Source organism: Oncorhynchus nerka, linkage group LG4, assembly GCF_034236695.1.
Source record: "Oncorhynchus nerka isolate Pitt River linkage group LG4, Oner_Uvic_2.0, whole genome shotgun sequence".
NCBI lineage: Eukaryota > Metazoa > Chordata > Actinopteri > Salmoniformes > Salmonidae > Oncorhynchus > Oncorhynchus nerka.
In genome coordinates, this window is record NC_088399.1 from 49,813,811 (window position 1) to 49,841,298 (window position 27,488).

The 27,488-nt window shown below is 44.6% G+C and overlaps 1 protein-coding gene across 2 annotated transcripts in view; it reads right to left on the minus strand.

Moving 5' to 3' along the window:
* Positions 1-27,488, minus strand: part of LOC115127026 (contactin-associated protein-like 4) — a 192,161-nt gene that overhangs the window by 96,348 nt on the left and 68,325 nt on the right. The window lies entirely within an intron of this gene.

The following is a 27,488-nucleotide window of genomic DNA, read 5'->3' on the forward strand; positions in this document are numbered from 1 at the left end:
GGCATAATAACATAAACTGAAATCCGTCTGTTTAAGCTAGAGATATCTGTTTTTGTATAGGCTGCGTCTAAATCCAACGCATACGCCAATGTTGGTCTTCCATATCTGTGATAGAAGGTGGCTGAGCTACAGTGGTGTTTGTCAGACAAGAACACATACAGAAAATCGGTCTTCTCACAAAAAAATGTCTGTAGCATAAGAGCGGTTTGGGCTACACACTAATATGACTGCAGCGGGTGCGTAATTGGCGACAGAGAAGTCAGGCGCAGGAGAGCAGAACTGGGTGATAACCGGAGATTTATAATGCAAAACCAACGGCATCCAGAACAAGAAGATAAATAGGCACAAAAATAACCCGTCGTGAGCTCATGGGGTACGTGCACAAGCACTGCAATAAACAATCCCACACAAAGACATGGGGGGGAACAGAGTGTTAAATATACAACAAGTAATTGAGGGAATTGAAACCAGGTGTGAGGAAAAGCAAGACAAAACACATGGAAAATGAAAAGTGGATCAATGATGGCTAGAAGGCCGACCGCCGAGCGCCGCCCGAACAAGGAGAGGACCTGACTTCGGCGGAAGTCGTGACAGTACCCCCCCCTTGACACGCGGTTCCAGCAGCGCACCGACGCCGGCCTTGGGGACGACCCGGAGGGCAAGGCGCAGGGCGATCCAGACAGAGACGGTGGAACTCCCGCAGCATTGAAGGGTCCAACACGTCCTCCACCGGTGGACCCAGCTTCCGGCAGGGCAGGTGGAGGGGCAGGTTTCGGGTCGAGCACCGGGGCCTCACTGTGGTGACGGTCTGCGCTGGTTTTCTGGCGCAGCACGGCCAGCTGGAGGTGAACATGGGCGGCGTCCCATGTCTCCTCCACACGCCTGAACCAGACGTCCACGGCAGGAGCCTCGGTCTGACTCTGATGCCACTGCACCAGAACCGGCTGGTATCCTAGTACGCACTGGAAGGGGGAGAGGTTAGTGGATGAGTGGCGGAGCGAGTTCTGAGCCATCTCGGCCCAGGGCACGAACGCTGCCCACTCCCCTGGCCGATCCTGGCAATACGACTGCAGAAACCTGCCCACATCCTGGTTCACTCTCCCCACCTGCCCATTACTCAGAGGGAGGAGACAGCAGGGCTTAGAGAACCAATCCACAACGACCAGGATCGTGGTGTTTCCCTGTGGGGGGGGGGGGATCCACCGACAGGTGCGACCAAGGTAGTTTCCCTCTGGGCAGGTGCCTAGGAGCCTTACACTGGGCGCACACCGAGCAGGAGGAAACATAAACCCACGTCCTTGGCCAAGGTAGGCCACTAGTGCTTCCCAACCAAACAGTGCACCGTCCGACTGATCGCAGGATGACCAGAGGAGGTTGACATGTGGGCCCAATAGATCAACCGGTCACGGACAGTAGACGGAACGTACAGACGACCAGCAGGATACTGGAGGGGATCGGGCTCTGCAGGTAACGCCTGCTCAATGTCCAGCTCCCACACTACCGCCACCATCAGGCAGGAGGCCGGGAGCATGGGAGTGGGATCCATGGGCTGCTCCTCTGTGTCATACAGTTGGGACAGTGGAACGTTGTGTTAGAAAATCATTTTAGAAAATCATTTTGCCTTCACGTTTCGGGAACCTGGTCTGTAGGAAAGAGAAAAAACAAAACGGGTGAAAAACATGGACCACCTTGCCTGGCGAGGGTTCAGTCTCCTCGCTGCCCTGATGTACTCCAGATTGCGGTGGTCAGTCCAGATGAGGAAAGGGTGTTTAGCCCCCTCCAGCCAATGTCTCCACGCCTTCAAAGCCTTGACAACAGCCAACAGCTCCCGATCCCCCACGTAATAGTTTCGCTCCACCGGGCTGAGCTTCTTTGAGAAGAAGGCACAGGGGCGGAGCTTCGGTGGCGTACCGGAGCCCTGAGAGAGCACAGCTCCTATCCCAGCCTCAGACGCGTCCACCTCCACTATGAATGCCAAATAGGGATCCGGATGGGCCAGCACGGGAGCCGAGGTAAACAGAGCCCTCAGGTGAACAAAAGTCCTGTCCGCCTCAGCCGACTACTGCAAACGAACCGATGATGAGTAAGGGCGTTTCCACATCAAGAGGTATACGGGTAATTCCTCAATAAATTACTTTTCAATTTTTTTTATTATCAAAACATACTTCCTTTTAATTTCATCTTTGACAATTTGTTCATGTTTGAATCTGTTATTCAATGTGTTTCTATGGGCTAATACGATTAAGGACAAATTCAATGTTTAATCAGATGTACACTACCGTTCAAAAGTTTAAGATCACTAAGAAATGTTCTTGTTTGTGAAAGAAAATCATTTTTTTTTGTCCATAGCATCAAATTGATCAGAAATACAGTGTAGACATTGTTAATGTTGTAAATGCCTATTGTAGCTGGAAACTGCAGATTTTTGATGGAATAGTTATATAGGCGTAGAGAGGCCCATTATCAGCAACCAATTGTGTTCCAATGGAACGTTGTGTTAGAAAATCATTTTGCAATTATGTTAGCACAGCTGAAAACTGTTGTCCTGATTAAAGAAGCAATAAAGTTGGCCTTATTTAGACTAGTTGAGTATCTGGAGCATCATCATTTGTGGGTTCGATTACAGGCTCAACAAATAACTTTCTTCTGAAACCCGTCAGTCTATTCTTGTTCTTAGAAATTAAGGCTATTCCATGCGAGAAATTTACAAGAAACTGAAGATCTCATACAATGCTGTGTACTACTCCCTTCACAGAACAGGGCAAACTGGCTCTAACCAGAATAGAAAGAGGAGTGGGATGCCCCGGTGCACAACTGAGAAAGAGGACAAGTACATTAGTGTCTAGTTTGAGAAACAGATGTCTCACAAGTCCTCAACTGGCAGCTTCTTTAAATAGTACCCACAAAACACCAGTCTCAACGTCAACAGAGAAGAGGCGACTCCGGGATCCTGGCCTTCTAGGCAGAGTTCCTCTGTCCAGTGTCTGTGTTATTTTGCCCATTTGGCCAGTCTGTGATATGACTTTTTCTTTGCAACTCTGCCTATAAGGCTAGCATCCCAGAGTCGCCTCGTCACCATGCCTTTCTTTAAAAAACAAGGACATTTCAAAAACAAGGACAAAAACAAGTGACCCCAAACTTTTGAATGGTAGTGTGTATATACATGTATGTATGTATGTATGTATGTATGTATGTATGTATGTATGTATGTATGTATATATATATATATGACATTCTCTCAACCAGCTTCATGAGGAATACTCTTCCAACAGTCTTGAAGGAGTTCCCATATATGCTGAGCTCTTGTTGGCTACATTTCCTTCACTCCGAGGTTCAACTAATCTCAAACCATCTAAATTGGGTTGAGATCGGGTGATTGTGGAGGTCATATCAACTGATGCAGCATCCATCACTCTCCCTGGTCAAATAGCCCTTACACAGCAAAGCACCCCCACACCATCAAACCTCCTTGTCCATGCTTCACGGTGGGAACCACACATGTGGAGATCATCCGTTCACCTACTCTGCATCTCACAAAGACAGCGGTTGGAACCAAAAATCTCAAATTTGGACTCATCAGACGCAGGACAGATTTCCACTGGTCTAATGTCCATTGCTCGTGTTTCTTGGTCCATGCATGTCTCTTCTTACATTTACATTTACATTTAAGTCATTTAGCAGACGCTCTTATCCAGAGCGACTTCTTTATTGGTGTCCTTTAGTAGTGGTTTCTTTGCAGCAATTCAACCATGAAGGCCTGATTCACACAGTTTCCTCTGAACAGTTGATGTTGAGATGTGTCTGCTACTTGAACTCTGTGAAGCATTGATTTGGGCTGCAATTTATGAGGCTGGTAACTCTAAGGATCTTATCCTCTGTAGCAGAGGTAACTCCGGGTCTTCCTTTCCTGTGGCGATCTTCATGTGAGCCAGTTTCATCATAGCGCTCGATGGTTTTTGCGACTGCACTTGAAGAAACTTCAAGTTCTTAAAATGTTCTGGATTGACTGACCTTCATGTCTTAAAGTAATGATGGACTGTTGTTGCTCTATGCTTATTTGAGCTTGTCATAACATGGATGTTGTCTTTTACCAGATAGGGCTGTCTTCTGTAACCACTCGCACAACTGATTTGCTCAAACGCATTAAGAAGAAATGAACTTTTAACAATGCATTCCAGATCACTACCTCATGAAGCTGGTTCAGAGAATGCCAAGAGTGTGCAAAGCTATCATCAAGGCAAAGGGTGGCTACTTTGAAGAATCTCAAATATGTCTTAGTTTGATGTTTTCACTAGAGAGAGAGACAGAGAGAGAATGAGAGAAGTCATGCAGAAGAACAGCTCCTGACTTGTTATAACATTCTGGTTGTTAAGAGTGAGATTAACAAGACTAAATTAGCAAAAAGTGTATAGGCAATCAAATTGTACAACTGAAGATCATAACAGGAGGAAATGATTGACACTAGAGTGAGTTAAAAGACCAATCTTAATCGCGCTAGCTAGCCAAATATAAATGTGTCTGCTAGCTTACCGTCTAGCTCCAACTGTTTGCTGGTGGTAACCATTATTATTTGACCATGCTGGTCATTTATGAACATTTGAACATCTTGGCCATGTTCTGTTATAATCTCTTTTCTCTCCAAAACTCTTGAACGTGCCGTCCTTGGCCAGCTCTCCCGCTATCTCTCTCAGAATGACCTTCTTGATCCAAATCAGTCAGGTTTCAAGACTAGTCATTCAACTGAGACTGCTCTTCTCTGTATCACGGAGGCCCTCCGCACTGCTAAAGCTAATTCTCTCTCCTCTGCTCTCATCCTTCTAGATCTATCGGCTGCCTTCGATACTGTGAACCATCAGATCCTCCTCTCCACCCTCTCCGAGTTGGGCATCTCCGGCGCGGCCCACGCTTGGATTGCGTCCTACCTGACAGGTCGCTCCTACCAGGTGGCGTGGCGAGAATCTGTCTCCTCACCACGCGCTCTCACCACTGGCATCCCCAGGGCTCTGTTCTAGGCCCTCTCCTATTCTCGCTATACACCAAGTCACTTGGCTCTGTCATAACCTCACATGGTCTCTCCTATCATTGCTATGCAGACGACACACAATTAATCTTCTCCTTTCCCCCCTTCTGATGACCAGGTGGCGAATCGCATCTCTGCATGTCTGGCAGACATATCAGTGTGGATGACGGATCACCACCTCAAGCTGAACCTCGGCAAGACGGAGCTGCTCTTCCTCCCGGGGAAGGACTGCCCGTTCCATGATCTCGCCATCACGGTTGACAACTCCATTGTGTCCTCCTCCCAGAGCGCTAAGAACCTTGGCGTGATCCTGGACAACACCCTGTCGTTCTCAACTAACATCAAGGCGGTGGCCCGTTCTTGTAGGTTCATGCTCTACAACATCCGCAGAGTACGACCCTGCCTCACACAGGAAGCAGCGCAGGTCCTAATCCAGGCACTTGTCATCTCCCGTCTGGATTACTGCAACTCGCTGTTGGCTGGGCTCCCTGCCTGTGCCATTAAACCCCTACAACTCATCCAGAACGCCGCAGCCCGTCTGGTGTTCAACCTTCCCAAGTTCTCTCACGTCACCCCACTCCTCCGCTCTCTCCACTGGCTTCCAGTTAAAGCTCGCATCCGCTACAAGACCATGGTGCTTGCCTACGGAGCTGTGAGGGGAACGGCACCTCAGTACCTCCAGGCTCTGATCAGGCCCTACACCCAAACAAGGGCACTGCGTTCATCCACCTCTGGCCTGCTCGCCTCCCTACCACTGAGGAAGTACAGTTCCCGCGCAGCCCAGTCAAAACTGTTCGCTGCTCTGGCCCCCCAATGGTGGAACAAACTCCCTCACGATGCCAGGACAGCGGAGTCAATCACCACCTTCCGGAGACACCTGAAACCCCACCTCTTTCAGGAATACCTAGGATAGGATAAAGTAATCCTTCTCACCCCCCTTAAAAGATTTAGATGCACTATTGTAAAGTGGCTGTTCCACTGGATGTCTTAAGGTGAACGCACCAATTTGTAAGTCGCTCTGGATAAGAGTGTCTGCTAAATGACTTAAATGTAAATGTAAATGTAAATGTAAATCTCCACCCGGCACAGCCAGAAGAGGACTGGCCACCCCTCATAGCCTGGTTCCTCTCCAGGTTTCTTCCTAGGTTTTGGCCTTTCTAGGGAGTTTTTCCTAGCCACCGTGCTTCTACACCTGCATTGCTTGCTGTTTGGGGTTTTAGGCTGGGTTTCTGTACAGCACTTTGAGATATCAGCTGATGTACGAAGGGCTATTTAAATCAATTTGATTTGATTTGAGTTAGAGCATAGAGAACATACTGTAGAGCCTCCCAGTGTCACGCCCTGACCTTAGAGAGACGTTTTATTTCTCTATTTGGTTAGGTCAGGGGGTGATGTGGGGTGGGCATTCTATTTTTTGTTTTCTAGGTTTCTTTATTTCTATGTTTTGGCCGGGTATGGACAGCTGTCTATCGTTGTCTCTGATTGGGAATCATACTTAGGTAGCCCTTTTTCCCTCTTTTCAGGGTGGGTAGTTAGCTTTGTTTGTGGCACTTAGCCCTGTAAGCTTCACGGTTGTTTCTTTTGTTAGTGTTTTTGTTGGCGACATTTTAAAATAGAATAAACTGTACGCTCACAACGCTGTACTTTGGTCCACTTCTTTTGACGGCCATGACACCCAGAGAGAAGTTACAGCCCTTCACCACCCCTAACACCCCCACTGACCCACGCTCATCCACAACCCCTTCCCATACCAACCACCCTTTACTCACACCCCCAGTCAACAAGGAAGCGGGGACACCAACTACAGAGAGAAGCTTTCTCCTGTGTACGTGGTGGGGGGGGGGCAGAAAGCTTCTCTCTGTAGTTGGTGTCCCCGCTTCCTTGTTGACTGGGGGTGTGAGTAAAGGGTGGTTGGCCCCACACCGTAAACCCACTACTCTGGTAAAACCCACTGAGGTGGCCAAACTCTTCCCGCACCATAAGGTGTCCAAAATATGGTGCCCAAAAACACAGGATGCACTCCACATCCGGTCCCAGCCTGACTTTGGCACACCAGGCCACATTATTATTCACACCGGCACCAACAACCTGAGAGAGGAGCAGGAGAGTGTAGGCAGCCTGGTCAACAGAGTAGCAGAGAGGGCCTTTGAGTGGTTCCCCAACTCCCACATCACCATCTCCGCTCTGCCACCCCGCAAAGACTTTAATACCAGGGTGTGGCAGAATACTTATTTTCCACCATCATTTGCAAATAAATTCATAAAAAATCCTACAATGTGATTTTCTGGATTTTCTTTCCTCGATTTGTCTGTCATAGTTGAAGTGTACCTATGATGAAAATTACAGGCCTCTCTCATCTTTTTAAGTGGGAGAACTTGCACAATTGGTGGCTGACTAAATACTTTTTTGCCCCACTGTGTATATATACATATATATAACAGAACAACTGTTTGCTGTTATCCTGTTCATCACACTCTTAACAACTTAGTAGTTACTGTATTTCTGACTGTGCTATTCTTTCTTTTTGCAACATGAAATCGCTATCAGTTAGCATGTGGAACATTCAGGGCCTAAACTCATCAACCTTTGGACTGAAGAGTTTAGCATTGGAGTTCCAAAAATATGTTTAAGATGTTGACGTCATCGTTCTGCAGGAGACATGGTGTAAAGCAGACGTTGTCACTCACTGTCCCACAGGATAGAAGGTAAATGAGTCGTCATAGAAACACAGCTCTGTCAATAGAGGCAGAGACTCTGGAGGATTGATCATTTGGTACAAATCTGACTACAAAATCTAATTGATCCCCTCAAAATTGGTAAACATCACAACTGGATCAAACTGAAAAAATAATTTGTACTGACAGAAAAGAAATGTGTTCCTTTGCGCAATATATATCCCCACTCAGAATCCCCATATTACTCAGAGGAGATAACTCTCTCTTAGATAACATTCTGGATACCACATCCACTCACAGTAAAGAAGGCTAGCAGTAGAAAACATCAACTATATATTCAGGCAAACGGCAAAAGAAGCACAACTGAAATTGATAACAAAAAAGACCACAGATGACAACTGGTTTGAAGCAGATTGTATAACTATAAGGAAAGAACTTAGGACACTATCAAACCAAAAGTACAGAGACCCAAATAATGGTGAAGTACGCATTCATTACTGTGAGACTTTAAAACTCTAGAAATGTACACTCATAACAAAAAAAAGCACAGTACAACAACAAGCAGCTGAGGAGTCCATAAACAAACAACTTCTGGCAAAATTTGAAAATAATCTAAAAATCAAAACAAGAAGAACTAGCGATACAAAATAGTGACATATGGACAACCCATTTTAAAACACTCTACAACACAGTTCAAAGTGACACAAAAATGCCAAATTCATTAGAAGTTGAATGGAAAGCTATAAAGGCCTATCAAAATCCATTGGACTCCCCAATTACTGACCAGGAGCTCTATAAGAAACTTCAGGCCCTCAAATTTAAAAAGCATGCGGACCTGATGGCATCCTAAATGAGATGCTCAAATTCATTAGCTTAAAATGTCAATTGGCTATTTTAAAACGGTTTAATTTGATCCTGAGTGTAGGTTATTTCCCTGACATCTGGAATCAAGTACTCATAAACCCAATCTTTAAGAACGGAGACAAATTTGAACCTAAAAATTACAGAGGCATTTGTGTGAACAGTAACCTGGGCAAGGTTTTCTGTAGTATTATAATAATGTATTACAAAAGTAGTTTGAGATGTTTTGGCAAAGTTTACAGGTAACTTTTGAGATATTTTGTAGTCACGTTGGGCAAGTTGGAACCGGTGTTTTTCTAGATCCAACGCGCCAAATAAATGGACATTTTGGATATATATTGACGGAATTAATCTAACAAAATGACCATTTGTGATGTTTATGGGACATATTGGAGTGCCAACAAAAGAAACTCATCAAAGGTAAGGCATGATTTATATTTTTATTTCTGCGTTTTGTGTCACTCCTGCAGGGTTGAAATATGTTCTCTCTTTGTTTATGGAGGTGCTACCCTCAGATAATAACATAGTTTGCTTTCGCTGAAAAGCCTTTTGAAATCTGACATGTTGGCTGGATTCACAATACGTGTAGCTTTATTTTGGAATCTACATGTGTGATTTCATGAAAGTTTGATTTTTATAGTCATTTATTTGAATTTGGCGCTCTGCATTTTCACTGGCTAGCGTTCCACATATCCCAGAGAGTTTAATAAGCACAATGTCTTGAGTAAAAGCCCAATTGGATTTATACTAAAACATCGCATGAACAATCATAATCTCAGCAATAAAAGAAACATCCCTTTTCAAGGACCCTGTCTTTCAAAGATAATTAGTAAAAATCCAAATAACTTCACAGATCTTCATAGTAAAGGGTTTAACCTCTCTTGGGTAGGGGGCAGTATTTTGACGTCCGGATGAAAAGCGAGCCCAAAGTAAACTCCTGTTACTCAAGCCCAGAAGCTAGGATATGCATATAACTGGTAGATTTGGATAGAAAACACTCAAACGTTTCTAAAACTGTTAAAATTATGTATGTGGGTATAACAGAACTGACAAGCGAAACCCAGAGGACAAACCACCCCCCCCCCCAAAGAAAATTCAGCCTTCCACAATTTTCAATGGCTACCACTTTTATTATAAGGCCAAGTCCTCCCAGATTTCAGTTCCTAGGGCTTCCACTAGATGTCAACAGTCTTTAGAAAAAGTTTCAGGCTGTTTTTTGGAAAAATGAGCCAGAAATTGTAGTTTTTCTAAATGGCTCCCATTTTGGGTGTAGTGTTTCCAAGCGTGTGGAAGAGAGCGCATTCTTTGGTATTTTTCTCCGGTAAAGACAATAACGATAAAGCAAATTGAATTGAGAGAGAGGAAGAGAGCTCCTGAGTTGGATAAATAACGACAATAACGATAAAGCAAATTGAATTGAGAGAGAGGAAGAGAGCTTAGAGTTGGATAAATGTAGATAAACTTTCCTTTTTTAGAAGGATTTATACAGGATACTAACCTCAACATTAAAACCTTTAATCCATATTAAAATTCCATTACTAAAACCTTAATTTCTAAAAATGTGCTAAATGGATTATTACTACCAAGGACTATCAAGAAAAATCTTCTAACAAACCAAAAACTGCAGAAGAAACACAGCGGTACCTGGAAATAACATCCAACACAAAACTGAGTGAGTAATATTCAGTCTGAAGCTACTTCTGAAACCAAAAAGTAGGTCATTTTGTTACATAAAGCTAAGTAAATATGTATACTAAGCTACCAAGCTGCTAGGCCAAACCAACCCGGCAGCAATTTCAATTAGCAATGAAGTGTGAAGTCCGTTGTGTAAACTCTTGAGCCCCACAATGGCAGGAGAGTTTCTTAGCCCCTCCCCTGCACCAAATGTAGAGGCCCATGAAGCCCCAATGGCTTATCCATGTCCAGAGGTCATTACAATGCAGTACCTCATGGAAATTAAAAATATCCCTCCAAAAAAAAGCTCTTCAAGGACAATCCAGACACGTGTACAAGTCTGGTACACTAATGGTGCAGGGCATCCTCATGCAGTTCCAGCAGAACTTTTATGGGATTAAAGAGAGAGCACAGCAGGAAAAGCTCTCTCTCTGTGATGACTCCCCCATCCTGAGTGAGTCTGATCACACCTCTTCAAACTGTCCTGCAGACGAGGATTGTCATCCTCCCAGCACTGAACACACACAGGCCCCATAACTGCACTGCTCCTCCATCATTGAGGAGATACATTCACAGAGCTGGAGAGAGACATGGTGGAGCTCAGAGAGCTAGTCCACACAATACAAATAGGACAAGCCCACAAAACAGACCAGCACAACAACACCCCCCAACAAGACCAGGAGGGCAGAAGGTGGAGATGGATGACTGTCTGAGAGAGATGGCTGCTCTACGGACTGAGGTGAGAGAACTTGAAGAGGGACACATGGCACTGAAGGACAAGATCAGAAAGCTGAGGTATGACAGAGAGCAGGACACTTCCCCCAGACAAGCCAGCAGAACAGCCCACCTCAGACCTGGACCACAGCCTCAACACCAGACAACAGACAACATAGGACCCACCAACCCAACAGACCGAACCCCCTCCTAACAGCCCTCCAGTCAGCTCCCCCGATAGCCCTCCTGACACCCCCCTCGCATCCTGATTGGGCTCCCGAATGGCGCAGCGGTCTAAGGCACTGCCTCCCAGTGCTAGAGATTTCACTACAGACCCTGGATCGATTCCAGGCTGTATCACAACCGGATGTGATTGGGAGTCCCATAGGGCGTCGCACAATTCGCACAGCATCACCTGGGTTAAGGTTTGTTCTTAACTGACTTGTCTAGTTAAATAAAGGTTCAATAAAAAATTAAAATAAAAATCCACTGAGGACACACAAAAGCCAGAGATTGTGTTCCTCATGGATTCAAAAGGCAAATATATTCAAGAGGATACTCTTTTTCCCAAACACAAAGTGGCTAAACTCTGGTTCCCAAACATTAGACATGGCCTGGAGCTGTGGACAGACTAGGATCCCCCAGCCACATCATAATTCACATGGGCACAAATAACTTGAGGGCCCAGCAGGAAATTGAGGCAAAAGCACTCAAGGGAGTGATTGAAAAGGTTTCTTCCACTTTCCCCAATGCACAAGTGGATATCTCCACCCTGCTACCACAGAAAGACTTTCACCCTGCCGCCATACAGCGAGTGAACGTAAGCATTTTGTGAGACTGCCTCAAAACCTAATCTTACCTGGCCCAACACTCCACCCTTGACTTGAACAGCCTTTACGACCAAGTCCACCTCTACAAAGCAGCAATCCCAACTTTTGCCAGGACCCTGAAGGAAGTCACCCTCAACCCTAGCCCCAGCACCACACGCTGGAGCAACAGAGCAACGGACACCCCGCTCAGACCAGCGAGACACCCCCCAGACCTGCCAGACCCCCTCCTGAAGGACCTGCACCGAGAGAACCCACGCCAAGAGGACCTACACCCAGACCACAGCATCACTAGCCACATCCAAAACCAGCTACGACCACCCCAAGCAAACCCTAGCCACACCCTATATAAGCCCCCATATCAGACCAATGCCCCTTCTGCCCACCCCATGACCCCCGCCCCTGCAGCAAGGACCTCAATATGACAGCAGAACATATGCCCAGGCCGTAAGCAGAGCAACAGGCCCAACCCCCACTATTACTCCCGCCCAAGCCCCATCCTGTGACCTAAGATGCTCAACACAATCTGCTTACACCTACTATGATGGTCCAGGCCTAAACCACACAAAAACAATACCAGACACTAAGTAAAAGCTTTGTGTTTCAATCTCGTCCTGGAATATACAAGGTCATCTTCCTTTGGCCTAAAGAGCAGGAACCCAGACTTCCTCAAATACATTTGAAATACAGACATTGTTATCTTACAAGAAACATGGTTTAACCTGTTGCTTCTACCCTCTACTTTTGAACATTCTGTTAAAAATCGCGCAACATTTCAGCGCCCTGCTACTCATGCCAGGAATATAGTATATGCATTTGCTTAGTCTGTGTGGATAGAAAGCACTCAGACGTTTATAAAACTGGTTAAATCACTGCTGTGGCTTTACCAGAACGGCATTTACATCGAAAAGCACAGGAAAAACTGATCACTGAAAATGGGAAAATATATCCATGCGCTACTTGAACCCATTGATAAAGGTGAACCACAATTAATTGACTGAGGTTGCAGTACCTACAGCTTCCACACGGTGTCTAGAGTCTTGTCATTTCCCTTCGAGTTTTTTCTTGGTCAAACACATGCAGGGCACCGTATTTCCTCAGGTCTAGGACCGGATATTTTCGTTGAGTTTCTAGCCGGACATTTTTCCAGACGGACAGCTAATGATCTTTACATCGCCTCCTGATGAATTTTATCGCTTATTAACGTTTACTAATACCTAAAGTTGCATTACAAACGTATTTCGAAGTGTTTTGTGAAAGTTTATCGTCGACTTTTTGAATTTTAAAAAAATGACGTTACGTTTTGAAACAATGTTTTTTTCGTTTATCACACAGTCTACATATAACGATATCTAGGCTTTATATGGACCGATTTAATCGAAATAAAGACCCAATAGTGTTTATGGGACATCTAGGAGTGCCAACAAAGAAGATGGTGAAAGGTAATGAATGTTTTCTATTTTATTGTGCGGTTTGTGTAACGCCGAAATGCTAATTATTTTGTTTACGTCCCCTGCGGGTCTTTTGGGGTGTTACATGCTATCAGATAATAGCTTCTCATGCTTTCGCCGAAAAGCATTTTAAAAATCTGTCTTGTTGCCTGGATTCACAACGAGTGTAGCTTTAATTCGATACCCTGCATGTGTATTTTAATGAACGTTTGAGTTTTAACTAATACTATTAGCATTTAGCGTAGTGCATTTGCATTTCCAGAGCTCTAGTTGGGACGCAAGCGTCCCGAGTAGAAGCAAGAGGTTTTAAAGGAGACAGACCCACTGGTTGCCCTCTAAGTTACAGAGAGCTGGAAGTCCCATCCACCAAACTACCAGGTGGGTGGTATAGAGGAGACAGACCCACTGGTTGCCCTCTAAGTTACAGAGAGCTGGAAGTCCCATCCACCAAACTACCAGGTGTTAAACAGAGGAGACTCAGAGGGTATACTAATTTAGAATAGAGCAGACATAACCCACTGTCTTAAGTTAATCAAAACAGGAAAATTTGACATCAGGCTAGAAATGAATAAGGAAATTATCTCAACAGAGAAAAATTTCCTCATGTATGCTACCTATATCCTATCAAATTTGATTGGTCACATACACATGGTTAGCAGATGTTATTGCGAGTGTAGCTAAATGTTTGTGATTATAATTCTGACAGTGCAGCAATATCTATCAAGTAATATTTAACAATTCCACAACAAAAACCTAATACACACACATCTAAGTAAAGGAATGGAAAAATAACATATAAATATATGGATGAGCAATGTCAGAGTGGCATAGGCTAAGATGCAATATATAGTATAGAATACAGTATATACACATGAGATGAGTAATGCAAGATATGTAAACATTGTTAAAGTGTCATTATTAAAGTGACTAGTGTTCCATTTATTAAAGTGACCAATGATTTCAAGTCTGTATATAGGCAGCAGCCTCTCTGTGCTAGTGATGGCTGTTAACAGTCTGATGGCCTTTAGATATAAGCTGTTTTTCAGTCTCTCTGTCCCAGTTTTGATGCACCTGTACTGACCTCGCCTTCTGGATGATTACGAGCCGAGGAACTTAAAACTTTCCACCTTCTCTACTGCTGTCCCGTCGATGTGGATAGGGGAGTGCTCCCTCTGCTGTTTCCTGAAGTCCACGATCATCTCCTTTGTTTTATTGACGTTGAGTGAGAGGTTATTTTCCTGACACCACACTCCGAGAGCCCTCACTTCCTCCCTGTACGCTGTCTCGTCATTATTGGTAATCAAGCCTACTACTGTTGTGTTGTCTGCAAACTTGATGATTGAGTTGGAGGCGTGCATGGCCACGCAGTCGTGGTTGTACTGGGAGTACAGGAGGGGGCTCTTAACCAACCATGCTATTTTGTTTTTTTTCTTGCGTTGTTCATAACTTGTTTTGTACATAATGTTGCTGTTACCATCTCTTATGACCGAAAAGAGCTTCTGGACAACAGAACTACGATTGCTCAATGAGTCGGACAGGAGGGATATAATACAGACATCCGACCAGGCCCAGATCCCTGTTATTCACTGGAGAAGGAAAGAAATTTCACTGAAAGAGATCGGGGTGCCTTGTGAGGATCAGGCGACGAGTGGCTAATCTGCCCATGCCTTCCGTCCTGCTAGCTAACGTTCAATCGCTGGAAATAAATGGGACGAACTGAAAGCACGTTTATCCTACCAATGGTGCATTAAAAACGGTAATATCTTATGTTTCACTGTGTCATGGTTGATCGACGACATTAAGAACATACAGCTGGCGGGTTATACACTCTATCGGTAGGACAGAACAGCAGCCTCTGGTATGACACGGGGCGGGGACCTAGGCATTTATGTAAACAACAGCTGGTGCATGATATCTAAGGAAGTCTTGAGGTTTTGTTCGCCTGAGGTAGAGTATCTCATGATAAGCTGTAGACCACACTATCTACCTAGAGAGTTTTCATCTGTATTTTTCGTAGTTGTCTACATACCACCACAGACTGCTGCTGGCACTAAAACCACAGTCAATGAGATGTATACCGCCATAAGCAAACAGGAAAACACTCATCCAGAGGCGTCGCTCCTAGTGGCCGGGGACTTTAATGCAGGGAAACAGCATGTTAAATGTGCATCCAGAGGGAAAACAATTCTTGACCACCATTACTCCGCACACAGAGAGCTCTCCCTCTCCCTCGGCAAATCTGACCATAATTATCCTATCTAGTCACTTGTTTTATCAATAAGTGCATCGAGGACGTCATCCCCACAGTCACTGTACATACATAACCCAACCAGAAGCCATGGATTACAGGCAACATTAGCACTGAGCTAAAGGGTAGAGATACAGCTTTCAAGGAGCGGGACTCTAACCTGGAAGCTTATAAGAAATACTGATATGCCGTCCGACGAACCATCAAACAGGCAAAGCATCAATACAGGACTAAGATCGAAATGTACTACACCGGCTCCGAAACTCGTCGGATGTGTCAGGGCCTGCAAACTATTACAGACTACACAGCCGAGAGCTGCCCAGTGACACAAGCTTACCAGACGAGCTAAATGACTTCTATGCTCGCTTTGAGGCAAGTAACACTGAAACATACATGAGAGCATTGACTGTGTGATCACTCTCTCTGCAGCAGATGTGAGTAAGACCTTTAAACAGGTCAACATTCACAAGCAGCAGTGTACGCCGAGCATTCGCTGACCAACTGGCAAGTGTCTTCACTGACATTTTCAACCTCTCCCTGTCTGAGTCTGTAATACCAACATGTTTCAAGCAGACCACCATAGTCCCTGTTCCCAAGAACACTAAGGTCACGTCTGTAGCCATGAAATGCTTTGAAAGGCTGGTCATGACTCAACACCATTATCCCAGAAACTCTAGACCCACTCCAATTTGCATACCGCACCAACAGATCCACAGATGATGAACTCCACACTGCCCTTTCACACCTGGACAAGAGGAACACCTATGTGAGAATGCTATTCATTGACTACAGGTCAGCTTTCATCACCATAATGCCCCCAAAGCTCATCACTAAGCTAAGGACCCTGGGACTAAACACCTCCCTCTGCAAATGGATCCTGGATTCCTGACAGGCCGCCTGCAGGTGGTAAGGGTAGGTAACAACACATCACCCACGCTGAACCTCAACACAATGCTTTGAAAGGCTGGTCATGACTCACATCAACACCATCAACACCACCCCTCAGGGGTGCGTGCTCAGTACCCTCCTGCTCTCCCTGTTCACTCATAACTGCACGGCCAGGCACGACTCCAAACACATTTAGTTTGCTGATGACACAACAGCGGTAGGCCTGATCACCCACAATGATGAGACAGTCTATAGGGAGGAGGTCAGAGACCTGATCGAGTGGTGCATGGACAACAACTTCTCCCTCAACGTCATCAAGACAAAGGAGATGATTGTGGACTACAGGAAAAGGAGGACCGAGCACGCCCCCATTCTCATCGGCAAGGCTGTAGTGGAGCAGGTTGAGAGCTTCAAGTTCCTTGGTGTTCACATCACCAACAAACTAACATATTCCAAGCACACCAAGACAGTCCTAAAGAGGGCATGACAAAACCTATTCCCCCTCAATAGACTGAAAATATATGGCATGGGTCCTCAGATCCTTAAAAGGTTTTACAGCTGCACCATCAAGAGCATCCTTACGGGTTGCGTCACTGCTTGGTATGGCAACTGCTCGGCCTCCAACCGCAAGGCACTACAGAGGGTAGAGCATACGGCCCAGTACATCCCTGGGACCAAGCTTCCTGCCATCCAGGATCTCTATACCAGGCGGTGTCAGAGGAAAGCCCTAAAAATGGTCAGACTCCAGCCATCCTATACATAGACTGCATTCGCACGGCAAGCAGTAACGGAGCGCCAAGTCTAGGTCCAAGAGGCTCCTAAATAGCTTATACCCCCAAAGCCATAAGTCTCCTGAACAGCTAATGAAATGGCTACACAGACTATTTGTATTCCCCCCTCTCCCCTTCTGGAATGCTGCTGCTACTCTCAAACATTAGCTATGCATAAAAACTCTACCTACAAGTACATATTACCTCAATTTCCTCAACACCGGTGCCCTCGCACATTGACTCTATACTGGTACCCCCTGTATATATCCCCGCTATTGTTATTTACTGCTGCTCTTTAATAATGTTAGAATTTTCTTAAAACTGCATCGTTGGTTAAGGGCTTGTAAGTAAGCTGTTGTATTCGGCGCATGTGACAAATACAATTTGATTTGATTTTGATCCCCCCCCCCCCACATGCCCCCATAGACACAACTACGACAACACAACCAACAAAAACGGTTCACAACTCCTGCAGCTCTGTCGGACACTGGGTATGTGCATAGTCAATGGTAGGCTTCGAGGGGACTCCTATGGTAGGTACACATATAGCTCATCTCTTGGCAGTAGTACTGTAGACTACTTTATCCCTGACCTCAATTCAGTGTCTCTTAAAGCATTCAGTCAGTCCGCAGATCACAGCAAATCACACTCTACTTGAACAGAGCTATCCTCAATCATGAGGTATCAAAGCCAAAGGAACCGAATAATATTAAGAAATGCTATAGATGGAAGGAAAATAGTGTGGAAATCTACCAAAAAACAAATAGGCAAATAGGCAACAAATAGACAATTTCCTGGACAAAAGTTTTAACAGTAATAGTGAAGTTGTAAACTTGGCAGTAGAAAACCTAAACAGCATATTTGACCTCTCAGATTCCCTATCAAATCCCATAAGTTCAAGCATACAACCTGAGCAAATCAACAACAATGACAAATGGTTTGATGAAGAATGCAAAAACCTGAGAAAGAAATTGAGAAACCTATCTAAGCAAAAAGATGGCACCAACAGAGAGCGCTGCCTCACTTCTAGCCTTTAGGAAACTTTGCAGTATTTCGTTTTTTTAATGTATTATTTTTTACATTGTTAGACCAGAAAATATTAAGTGTTATTGCATTCAGCCGGGAAGAACTATTGGATATCATCGTGACGTCAACTTACCAGCACTACAACCAGGAATTCGACTTTCCCGAAGAAGATCCTTTGTCCGAACCACCTAGGACATTTGAACTGATTCCAGAACCTGACCCAAAACAACGCCGCCAGAGAAGAAGTAGATGCAGCGGTCTTCTGGTCAGACTTCAGATGCGCCGAACACCACCAACCTCTTCCGAGTATATTACTAGTTACTGTTCAGTCTCTAGATAACAAGGTAGACGAAATTAGGACAAAGGTTGCATTCCAGAGAGACATCACGGATTGTAACATACTCTGTTTCACGGAAACATGGCTCTCTCGGAATATTCTGTCGGAGTCGGTACAGCCACCTGGATTCTTTGTGCGACACGCCGACAGGAATAATCATCTCTCGGGAAGAAGGATGGGGGGTGTATGTTTCATGATTAACGTCTCATGGTGTAATTGTAACAACATACAGGAACTCAAGTCCTTTTGTTCACCTGACATAGAATTCCTCACAATCAAATGCCGACCATATTATCTCCCAAGGGAATTCTCCTCGGTTATTGTCACAGCCGTGTATATCCCCCCTCAAGCCGATAACATGCCCTCAAGGAACTTCACTGGACTTATGCAAACTGGAAACCATATATCCTGAGGCTGCATTTATTGTAGTTGGGGATTTTAACAAAGCAAATAGGAAAACAAGGCTACTTAAATTCTGTCAGCATATTGTCTTTAGCACTCGTACTGGTAAAACACTGGATCACTGCTACTCTAACTTCCGCGATGCACACAAGGCCTTCTCCCGCCCTCGTTTTGGAAAATCTAACCACAACTTCACTTTGCTTCTCCCTTCCTATAGGCATAAACTCAAACTGGATGCTAAGGACAATTCAACACTGGTCTGACCAATCGGAATCCACGCTTCAAGATTGTTTTGATCAAACGGACTGGGACATGTTCCGGGAAGCCTCAGAGAATAATATTGAAGTATACGCTGATTTGGTGAGTGAGTTTATAAGGAAGTGTATTGGAAATGTTGTACCTACCCTGACTTTTAAAACATACCCTAACCAGAAACTGTGGATAGATGGCGGACTTCACGCAAAACTGCAAGAGCAAACCATTCCATTTAAACATGGAAAGGTGATTGGGAATATAGCTGAATACAAACAGTGTAGTTATTCCCTCCGCAAGGCAATCAAACAAGTGAAATGTCAGCATAGAAACCAAGTGGAGCAGCAATTCAATGGCTCAGACATGAAACGTATGTGGCATGTTCTACAGAGAATCACGGACTACAAAAAGGAAAACCAGCCACATCACGGACACCGACGTCTTGCGTCCAGACACACTAAACACCTTCTTTGCCCATTTTGAGGATAATGCAGTGCCACAGGCGCGGCTGGCTACCAAGGTCTGTAGGCTCTCCTTCTCCATGGCAGATATTTAAATGTGTTAACCCTTGCAAGGCCGCTGCCCAGACGGCATCCCTAGCCATGTCCTTAAAGCAAGCGCAGACCAGCTGGCTGGTATGTTTATGGCCATATTCAATCTCTCCCTATACCAGTCTGCTGTTCCCACATGCTTCAAGATGACCACCATTGTTCCTGTACCCAAGAAGGAAAAGGTAACAACTAAATGACTATCGCCACATAGCACTCACTTCTGTCATCATGAAGTGCTTTGAGAGACTAGCCAAGGATCATATCACCTCCAACTTACATTTCACCCTAGACCCACTTCAATTTGCTTACCCCCCCAAAGACGATGCAATCACCATCACACTGCACACTGCCCTATCCAATCTGGACAAGAGGAATACCTATTAAGAACGCTGTTCCTTGACTTTAGCTTAGCATTCAACACCATAGTACCCTCCAAACTCATCATTAAGCTTGAGGCCCTGGGTACTCGACCCCACCCAGTGCAATTGGGTCCTGGACTTCCTGACGGGCCGCCCCAAGGTGGTAAAGGTAGGAAACAACATCTCCACTTCACTGATATTCAACACTGGGGGCCCACAAGGGTAACTGCATGGCCATGCACGTCTCCAACTCAATCATCAAGTTTGCAGACAACACAACAGTAGTAGGCTTGATTAGAAACAACGACGAGACAGCCTACAGAGAGGAGGTGAGGGCACTCGGAGTGTGGTGTCAGAAAAACAACCTTTCACTCAATGTCAACAACACAAAGGAGATGATGGTACTTCAGGAAACAGCAGAGGGAGCACCCCCCTATCCACAACAGGACAGCAGTGGAGAAGGTGGAAAGTTAAGTTTCTCAGTGTACACATCACGGAAAACCTTAAATGGTCCACCCACACAGACAGTGTGGAGAACCTCAGGAGGCTGAATAAATTTGGCTTGTCACCTAAACCCTCACAAACTTTTACAGATTCACAATTGAGAGCATCCTGTCGGGCTATATCGCCGCCTGGTACGGCAACTGCACCGGCCACAACCGCAAGGCTCTCCAGAGGGTGGTGCGGTCTGCACAACGCATCATCGGGGGCAAACTACCTGGCCTCCAGTACACCTACAGCACCAATGTCACAGAAAGGCCAAAAAGATCATCAAGGACAACTTTCTAGGCAGAGATGCAAAGAAAAAGCCATATCTCAGACTGGCCAAAAAAGAGATTAAGATGGGAAAAAGAACACAAACACTGGGTAGAGGAACTCCGCCTAGAAGGCCAGCATCCCGGAGTCACCTCTTCACTGTTGACATTGAGACTGGTGTTTTGTGGGTACTATTTAATGAAGCTGTCAGTTTAGGACTTGTGAGGCATCTGTTTCTCAAACTAGATACTCTAATGTACTTGTTCTCTTGCTCAGTTGTGCACCGGGGCATCCCACTCCTCTTTCTATTCTGGTTTGAGCCAGTTTGCACTGTTCTGTGGAGGGAATAGTACACAACGTTGTACGAGATATTCCGTTTCTTGGACATTTCTCACATGGAATAGCCTTCATTTCTCAGAACAAGAATAGACTGACGAGTTTCAGAAGAAATAACTTTGTTTCTAGCCATTTTGAGCCTGTAATCAAACCCACAAATGCTGATGCTCCAGATACACAACTAGTCTGAAGGCCAGTTTTATTGCTTCTTTAAGCAGGACAACAGTTTTCAGCTGTGCTAACATAATTACAAACAGGGTTTTCTATTGATCAATTAGCCTTTTAAAATTATAAACTTGGATTAGCTAACACAACGTGCCATTAGAACACAGAACACTCTACGCCTATGTAGACATGTAGACATTGCATAAAATATCTGCCATTTCCAGCTACAATTGTCATTTACAACATTAACAATGTCTAAACTGTATTTCTGATCAATTTGAAGTTATTTAATGGACAATAAATGCTTTTCCTTCAAAAACAAGGACATCTCTAAGTGACCCCAAACTTTTGAACGGTAGTGCACTTAGCTAGCGAATGCAGTTCAATTTGATGTCATTATTTTACAAAAATGTGCTTTTCTTTCAAAAACAAGGATATTTTTAAGTCACCCCCAACTTTTGAGCGGCAGTGTATGTACTGTATTTTATATAACATGTATTTTATATACCATCTATTGCATCTTGCCTATGCCGCTCTGTCTTGCTTATCCATATATTCATTTGTATATATTCTTATTCCATTATTTTACTTAGATATGTGTGTACTAGTTAGTTGTTGTGGAATTGTTAGATTACATGTTAGATATTGCTGAACTGTCGGCACTAGAAGCACAAGCATTTCGCTACACTCGCAATAACATCTGCATGTGACCAATACAATTTGATATGATTTGACATAGAGACCCAGAAAACCTGAGCCTACGCCTTCACTATTGTGAACTACTAAAACAATACAGAAATACACAATGGAAAAAGAAGGAAACAGCACGTCAGAAATCAGGTCAATGTAATTGAAGAATCCATAGAATCTAACCACTTATTTGAAAAATGTGAAAACTCTAAATACAAATGCTCTCAAATACAAGTCTTAGTATCAACTATTAAAAACTACCAGAGCCCAGTGGATTCTCCAATTTCATTGAATGAACTGCAGGACAAAATATAAACCCTCCAACCCAAAAAGGCCTTTGGGGTTGATGGTATCCTAAATGAAGTTGTAAAATAAACAGACCACAAATTCCAATTGGCTATACTTAAACTCTTTAACATCATCCTCAGCTCTGGTATCTTATTTGGAACCAAGGACTGATCACCCCAATCCATAAAAGTGGAGACAAATTGGCTTTTTAACAAATTACTGTACGACAGACCACATTTTCACCTTGCACACTAGAATTGACAAACAAACAAACCAAAACAAAGGCAAAGTCTTCTCATGCTTTGTTGATTTCAAAAAAGCTTTCAACTCAATTTGGCATGAGGATCTGCTATAAAAATAGATGGAAGGTGGTATTGGGGGAAAACATAACGACATTATAAAATCCATGTACACAAACAAGTGTGCAGTTAAACTGAGCAAAAAAACACACATTTCTTTCCACGGGGCCGGGGGGTGACACAGGGATGCAGCTTAAGCTCCAACCTCTTCAACATATATATCAAATAATTGGCGAGGGCACTAGAACAGTCTGCAGCACCCAGCCTCACCCTACTAGAATCTAAAGTCAAATGTCTTCTGTTTGCTGATGATCTGTTGCTTCTGTCCCCAACGAAAAAGGGCCTACAGCAGCATCTTCGCCACAGATTCTGTCAGACCTGGGCCCTGACAGTAAATCTCATTAAGACAAAAATAATGGTGTTCCAAAAAAGGTCCAGTTGCCAGGACCACGAATACAAATTCCATCTAGACACAGTTGCCCTAGAACACACAAAAAACTATACCTATCTCGGCCTAAACATCAGCGCCACAGGTAACTTCCGCACAGCTGTGAACGATCTGAGAGACAAGGCAAGAAGGGCCTTCTATACCATCAAAAACAAATTGACATACCAATTAGGATTCTGGCAAAAAATATTCGAATCAGTTATAGAACACATTGCCCTTTATGGTTGAGAGGTCTGGGGTCCACTCACCAACCAAGAATTCACAAAATGAGACAAACACCAAATTGAGACTGCAAGAATATCCTCCGTGTACAACGTAAAACACGAAATAATTCATGCAGAGTAGAATTAGGCCGATACCCGGTAATGATACAAATCCAGAAAATAGACTTTATAATTCTACAAGTACCTAAAAGGAAGCGATTCCCAAAAGCCATCACCTACAGAGAAAAGAACCTGGAGATTTTTTAAAAATCCAAATGCTGTCACGCCCTGACCTTAGTTATCTTTGTTTTCTTTATTATTTTGGTTAGGTCAGGGTATGACGAGGGTGGTATGTGTGTTTTAGTCTTGTCTAGGGTTTTTTGTATATCTATAGGGTTTTGTTATGTCTAGGTATATGTAGGTCTATGGTGGCCTGAATTGGTTCCCAATCAGACAGCTGTTTATCTTTGTCTCTGATTGGGGATCCTATTTAAGTTGCCATTTTCCATTTTGGTTTTATGGGTTATTGTCTCTGTGTAGTTGCTTGTCAGCACTAGTTGTTTATAGTGTCATGTTCGTTTTGTTGTTTTGTTAGTTTGTTTAAGTGTTTCGTTTTTAAAAAAGGAGAATGAATTCCAATCCCGCTGCGCCTTGGTCTCCTTGTTACGTGACAAATGCGTTTTTTGGCAGAAATGCCTTCTCTAACATGTGAACTTTCATGTGCCTTAATGTGCCTTAATAACAAACTTGTATGCCATCTGTAAATAAAAATAAAATTGTTAAATTACGAGCCTGGTTGGTTTAGCCACAGAAAAAGTCAGAAACCTTCCCGCTAGCTATGATTGGCTGAGGTAATGAGTGGGCTGGACATGCCGAGAGATGAGTTTGGATTGGTCGGCCATATAGCACACTTCTGTCTATTTGAGATGGTCAGTATGTGTTGGTAATCCTGTAAAAACGCAGCTTTTTTTAATGAATCGCTGTGTTGCTCTCCACTTTCTGGAAGTGGAAATAAGTGGAATTTGAGTATGATAGCTAAGAATATGGAGAAAACACTAATCTCCGGATTGCATTAAAATGGACTGTTAGCTAGCTGGCTGGCTCACTAGCTAACGTTACGTGTATGATCTTATTATTTGTATCTCAGAGCCATTTGCTTGGCTAATTATAGCCTAATGTTAGCTAGCTAACATTAAAACTGGTTGGTTAGCTACTTGAGAATTCATGCAGGGTAGTAACGTCATGAGTTGGGGTTATGGTTCATTGTTTAGCTAGCTAGCTACATGTCTTAACAAAAGACTATATATAGAATACCTAGGATAGGATAAAGTAATCCTTCTCACCCCCCCCCCCTTAAAAGATTTAGATGCACTATTGTAAAGTGGCTGTTCCACTGGATGTCTTAAGGTGAACGCACCAATTTGTAAGTCGCTCTGGATAAGAGCGTCTGCTAAATGACTTAAATGTAATGTAAATGTAATGTAAATGTAACCATTTCGGGTGCGTTGGTAAATTCACCTACTCTGATTTCAGAGCACTCTCATCTGTGTGCCAGAGTGCAGATGAACTGATACATTTATGAATGCTAAACACCCATTGAATGTGGCCGGTAAATGTCGGCTAAAAAGCGTAATTAAATTGTTGCCAGTAGCACAGTTACAGTCACCAACGCTCTGGATAATATAAAAATAGCCTAACCAGCTCTGCTAGGGCGAGTAAAATGGTCAAAGTTTGGGTGGGGGCTAAAGCTTAAGAGGGTGTGAATGATGCTGAATGGGTGTAGACAAAGAAGAGCTCTCCAGTATAAGGCAAATTTCTCAAAACATTATAGGGCAAATTTCTCAAAAGGTGAAGTTACAAGTTTATCAACTTTCAAAGTAGAATTACTTTCCCACTGTTCCTCAAATGCAGTGTATGATATACCATTTTGTAGCTCTGTGTCTCTGCTTTCGTCCAATGTAAAAAAAAAAAAACACCACTTCAAATGTTACTACATAAGACCGAATCAAGGTTGGTCACATATTTCCCTCAGATTACACAGACCCACAAAAGAATTTGAAAACAAATCCAATTTTGATAAACTGCCATATCTTTTGGGTGAAATACCACACTGTGCAATCACAGCAGCAAGACTTGTGACCTGTTGCCACAAGAAAAGGGCGACCAGTGAAGAACAAACACCATTGTAAATACATCCTATATTTATGTGTATTTATTTTCCCTTTTGTACTTTAACTATTTGTACATCCTTACAAAACTGTATATAGACATAATATGACATTTGAAATGTCTTTATTCTTTTGGAACGTTTGTGAGTGTAACATTCACTGTTCTTTTTTTCACTCGTGTTTATTATCTATTTCACTTGCTTTGGCAATGTAAACATATGTTTCCCATGCCAATAAATCCCCTTAAATTGAATTGAATTAGAGAGAGAGAGAGTTTGTATACCTACAGGGTCCAACATTCAAAATTCAATAGCTTAATGATCCTTGGTATATTAAAACAATTCCTTATGCTAGTTTACTAGAAACCCAGCCCTTGGCCCTTAGACTTTAGGGGGATAGAATACGCATTTCTTCAGTAAAAAGACAGGTGCTACTGATAATACTGACATCGTTGTCAAGGCACAGGCAAAGGACAAAGTGACTTCAGAAAGTATTCACACCGTGTCACGTTCTGACCTTTATTTTCCTTTGTTTTGCCTTAATTTAGTATGGTCAGGGCGTGAGTTGGGGTAGGCAGTCTATGTTTTGGGTTTTTATGTTTGGGTTTCTGTTTCGGCCTAGTATGGTTCTCAATCAGAGGCAGGTGTCGTTAGTTGTCTCTGAGAATCATACTTAGGTAGCCTGATTTCACTGTTGGTTTGTGGGTGTTTGTTTCCCGTGTCAGTGTTTGTGCCACACAGGACTGTTTCGGTTTGGTTTATTTCATGTTATCGTTTATTGTTTTGTATTTCATAGTGTTCAGGCTTTTCTTATTAAAATTTGTCATGAACACTTACCACGCCACATCTTGGTCCGATCCTTACTCCTCTTCAGACGAAGAGGAGGAAATCTGCCGTTACAGAAAAACCCACCAACAGAGCACCAAGCAGCGTGGTAATGGGCAGCAGCAACAGCGATGTCAGGACTCCTGGACATGGGAGGACGTTTTGGACCGCAAAGGTTGCTACACATGGGAGGAGATCCTGGCTGGAAGGGATCGCCTCCCATGGGAACAGGTGGAGGCAGCTAGGAGAGCAGAGGCAGCCGGAGAGATGAGCCAGCGATACGAGGGAACACGGCAAGGAAGCCCGAGAGGCAGCCCCCAAAATGTCTTGGGGAGTGGCACACAGGGAGTGTGGCGAAGCCAGGTAGGAGACCTGTGCCAACTTCCTATGCTTACCGGAGAGCGAGAGGGACCGGGCAGGCACCGTGTTATGCTGTGGAGCGCTTTGTGTCCCCGGTGCGGGTGCATAGCCCGATGCGGTACATTCCAGCTCCTCGTATCGGCCGGGCTAGAGTGGGCATCGAGCCAGGTGCCATGAAGCCGGCTCTACACATCTGGTCTCCAGTGTGTCTCCTTGGGCCGGCGTACATGGCACCAGCCTTACGCATGGTGTCCCCGGTTCGCCAGCACAGCCCAGTGCGGCCCGTCGGGCTACGGGGAGCATTCAACCAGGTAAGGTTGGGCAGGCTCGGTACTCAAGAGCTCCAGTGCGCCTGCACGGTCTGGTCTATCCAGTACCAGCTCCACACACCATCCCTCCGGTGGCAGCCCCCCACACCAGGCTGACTCTCCGTCTTCTGCCTACAGGGTCTCCAGCCTGTCCAGCGCTGCCAGAGCCTTCCTCCTCTCCAGCGCTGCCAGAGTCTCCCGTCTGTCCAGATCTGCTAGAGTCTCCCGTCTGTCCAGAACTGCTAGAGTCTCCCGTATGTCCTGAGCTGCTAGAGTCTCCCGTCTGTCCTGAGCTGCTAGAGTCTCCCGTCTGTCCTGAGCTGCTAGAGTCTCCCGTCTGTCCTGAGCTGCTAGAGCCGCCAGTCTGTCCTGAGCCGTCAGAGCCGCCAGTCTGTCCAGAGACGTCAGTCAACCAGGACCTGCCAGAGCCGTCAGTCAGCCAGGAGCTGCCAGAGCCGCCAGCCAGCCAGGAGCTGCCAGAGCCGCCAGCCAGCCAGAAGCTGCCAGAGCCGTCAGTCAGCCAGGCGATGCCAGAATCGCCCTTCACTCCGGAGCTGCCAGAGTGTCCCGCCTGTCCGGCACTGCCGG